Source organism: Centruroides sculpturatus, unplaced genomic scaffold (assembly GCF_000671375.1).
Source record: "Centruroides sculpturatus isolate CEXI.00-Female unplaced genomic scaffold, Cexi_2.0 scaffold835, whole genome shotgun sequence".
In the NCBI taxonomy this organism is placed as follows: domain Eukaryota; kingdom Metazoa; phylum Arthropoda; class Arachnida; order Scorpiones; family Buthidae; genus Centruroides; species Centruroides sculpturatus.
Genome location: NW_019384995.1, coordinates 72,099 through 76,189, shown reverse-complemented (window position 1 = coordinate 76,189; position 4,091 = coordinate 72,099). Strand labels below are relative to the sequence as shown.

The 4,091-nt window shown below is 35.9% G+C and overlaps 2 non-coding genes across 2 annotated transcripts; both read right to left on the bottom strand.

Moving 5' to 3' along the window:
• Positions 1 to 52: 52 nt before the first annotated feature.
• On the bottom strand, positions 53 to 125 carry Trnam-cau. The gene has a single exon. It is a non-coding gene; the product is annotated as a tRNA-Met (tRNA).
• A 76-nt stretch (positions 126 to 201) lies between these two features.
• Positions 202 to 274, bottom strand: Trnam-cau. Its single transcript has one exon. It is a non-coding gene; the product is annotated as a tRNA-Met (tRNA).
• Between the last annotated feature and the right edge of the window lie 3,817 nt (positions 275 to 4,091).

Here is a 4,091-nt window from a genome sequence, read left to right as displayed (position 1 = left end):
ACGCCTTTGACATGGACAAGCACGTTAACACACAAATGGCCAAAAATAAATGTGCCCCAGGTGAGGATCGAACTCACGACCTTCAGATTATGAGACTGACGCGCTACCTACTGCGCTACTGAGGCCGACGATACTTCGGAAACCTTTACACGCCTTTGACATGGACAAGCACGTTAACACACAAATGGCCAAAAATAAATGTGCCCCAGGTGAGGATCGAACTCAAGACCTTCAGATTATGAGACTGACGCGCTACCTACTGCGCTACTGAGGATGACGATACTTCGGCAACCTTTATACGCCTTTGTCAGGAAACCAGCTATTTTTTTTAATACTTTTCTTCCGTGTGGGCATTAAGAAGGCCTCTTATAGCAGGTCCATTGTGGGTTCGGCCAGGCCCACAATGGTGCGATCATGTGGTGAAGGATGGGGCCCGACATATTCGAACGGACCACCCCGGAAAATTTTTGGGGTTTCCTTGGGCTATTCTGGTCTTTAGCACTCGGTTCTGGGATAGATGCTGAAAACTTTTAAACATATTTCTTCATTTCTTATGTGTCAGCCAGTCAAACAGATGTTTCGCATTGATACTCGCTTTTTTTTAACCGCCACAAATTCCAGTTTACGCGATGCACAATTTTACTGAAACATCTGATCTTACTAAATTCTGAAAATGCTTATGCAATTTGCAGATTTTAGTAAGAGCAGATGTTCTGCAAAAGTTTTTCACTTACATTCGATTACCCGAAACGATATACCGTATCACCCATTTGCTGTTCATACTGCATCGTTTTCAAATAGAACCTAACAGGAAGTGTAAAATCGTTTTGCTATTTGTGAAAATAGCAACTACTGTAGGAGGATAGCGAATCGTAGAAGAATCGTAGTATCGTTACCCCCAATAGTGCAGTAGCTATTGAGTAAACGCTGCGCTAAGAGCACCTTATCGCAAACTCGTTGAGCACAGTAATTCGATCAGATAACCGAATTACAGGTTGAGTTATTTTTTCTATCAACATTTGACCGTTTGTCCTTGTAATCGTTTCGACAGAGATTGTCTAACGAACGAGGTACAGGCACTATAAAGCGTTTTGCTATTTGTGAAAACAGCAAATACTGTAGAAGGATATTGAGTCATAGTAAGGTATATTACACTCCTCAGTGGTGCAGTAGGTAGCGCGTCAGTCTCATAATTTAAAAGTCGTGAGTTCTATCCTTATCTGGGCCACAGTTATTGTTTTTATATTTGTGTACTTATCGTCTTCGCGAATTTTCAGTGTTATGCAGTCGTCGACGAATTTTTCCCAACAATATTATTCTCGCAACATTGAAAGTCGAAATGAAGAATATCCTAGACGATTGAGCAATCGAATTTGCAGAATTCGAACTGATATACAATAGTTGAGAGTTGACCTGCTGTAAAGAATTTTGGTAAGACGTTAATAGCGATCGTCCCGTGTGTCCGTTACTACGTAGGCATTTAGGAACGACGGTGAGAAAAGAAAGATGGCGGCGCCGTAATATCGTATTGGTGGAATCTACGATTTTAAAAGATGCGTTTTTAGAGATAATCTTTTGTCTCTATAAACTCATATTTTAAAATCATAGGGTCCCAATCGTAAAATTTAACCATAAAATGGATTATCTTGCAGACAGAACATTCAAAGTAGCAATGGAAAACGTTAGAATGTCGGCTACCATTGAAAATAAATTCGAGAAGACATCACCGGGTGCACTAACTTGCGCTTTCACAACTTCTAAATTTTCTTTCATAAAACCACATGATAGATTCCGAAACGAAACTGTCTGAGCCATAAAAGACACCATGCTGCTTTCCACCGTAAACTATTACTACGAGCCGTTTTTATATTCTGGCGCCCACTCCGGCTGGAACGCGTTCCACAGGAATTTTTAAACAGACGCCGCTCGCGCGGAGTTACGCAGAGGGATAAAAGAACGCAGATATACACATATATGTAGTACAGCTATATATATAGGCCTATATATGTACTGTAGATAAATTCACTGGATGTAATCGTGTTTTCCACGAGCTCACATCCACCAGCAAAAACTGGTGCACGTAGCACAAGAAAAACACGGGTTTGTCCCTGCGAAATTTCTATTCTCTACGATTCACTAAAAATATCCAAGAAATCCACGTGAAAAACACGACCTGTGTTGCTTGGATCAATCCAACCCAATGCAATTCAAATTTTTAAAAAATAATTATCAAACTTAAACCACATTTGACATGTTCGAAATTTAGGAGCATCTTTCTCGTACACATTACGAATCTTTTTTACTTTTTGTACGTTCTTGTATTCTCTCCTCCCAACATGCTTTTTATCCGAAGACATTTCGACTTGATTTTATTCGAACAAAATGCGAGGTAAAAGGTTTAAAATAAGCTTCTAAGCAAAGAATGCAATTTCACGTAAGCAATAATGTGTTAAATTTCACAACTATTATAATTTATTGATTTATAACTCTATGATAAACCGTACATTAAGTTACGAAAATAAAATATATGGTAACACGAAATATTACGATGTTATAATTAAAGTAGTAAACGTACAATACGGCAGATCTGGTGACCATGTTTAAAATGCCGACGTCAACGGTGTGCGACCATTAAGTGTAATTTTCATTTCATCATACATTATTTACATATTTTATTTATGGTTTTATGTTTTAATTTATTATTACAGCATTCAATTACTGTATGTTATTTTTTTTCTTTACTTTAACTTATGTGTATTTCCTATTTTAAGTTTATCGAAATGGGTATTATTTAGGTCTGGGAAATGGATTAATTCACTTTCTGTTATTTCTAATGGGAAAAATTGATTTGGACTTCGAACGATGTGGAGTTCGAAGTAGAGGCTCCAGTACATTTGTAGCATCTGACGAAATGTCATTTCCCAATTAGGCATATATATTAAAAATGATGCAATTTAAGAAATTAGAAGCTTTACAGCTTCTAATTATAAAAATTTTAATTTAAAATTATATATGATATTAAAAAACAAATTTTTATAAAAGTTAATCTCGTGATTTTTGTTTAAAACATAAAAAACGCATTCGGAATAAAAATGTCCATTCCTCATACTTTTCTTTTTAAAACTCTTTCTGCCCTGTGGGAACTAAGAGGCTCATTTCAGCAAGCCCATTATGGGATCGACCAAACCCACAACGGAGCGGTCGAGTGGTGAAGGACGGGACACGACATATTCGACGGACCGACGCCCGAGAAATTCCTGGGGATTTTTCGACTCTCCGGATTGCGATCCCGGGTCCCCAGTGCAGCAATCTGCTACCTTAACCGCTCGGCCATTATGCCGTCTATTTCCTCATATTTAAAAAATATATATATACTTCAGTCTCTTCAGTATTAAAGTTAACTATTCGAAAATTTTATTAATAATTACAATAATCAATTTTTTTTTTCAAAAATAAAACGCATAATTTGAATTTCTATTGGCTTTGCAATATATCTTTAATCGGAAATATTGTTAAAGAAAATTTATTGAGAAAATATTTAATATCCAATACAGATTTTCCAATACAGAAACACACTTATATGATAGAATAATTATAATTTCAGATAGAAAAACATATATATACAGTAGAGCGTCGTTTATCCGAATCAATTGGTGACTGGGGTTGTTCGGATAACTTATTTTTCGGATAACCGATTTTGCACGAAAAAAATAATCTATCCCATGTTGAAATTTTTCTTTGTTGAGTGTCGCTTCTCGTTGAATTTTCCTCGATGTTAAGCCTTATGTAAACTTTTCAAAATAATAATCGTGGCTATTGTATCGTTAAAAATTATTTCTTTATTTTGTACAAACAAAATAAATACAGTAGAGCGTCGTTTATCCGAAACATCGGTTATCCGAAGGAATTCCAGTCGACAAATTTAAATTTTCGCCAGTGCTGTGGCGCTGTGATCTTTGGCTATGTCTTCGGCTACTCAAATATTTTACGTTTTTGATACTAAATTAACTTCTGAAGTATAATTTTTTATTGTTTTTATATTTTTCAATATATTTATTTTGTTTGTACAAAATAAAAAAATAATTTTTAAC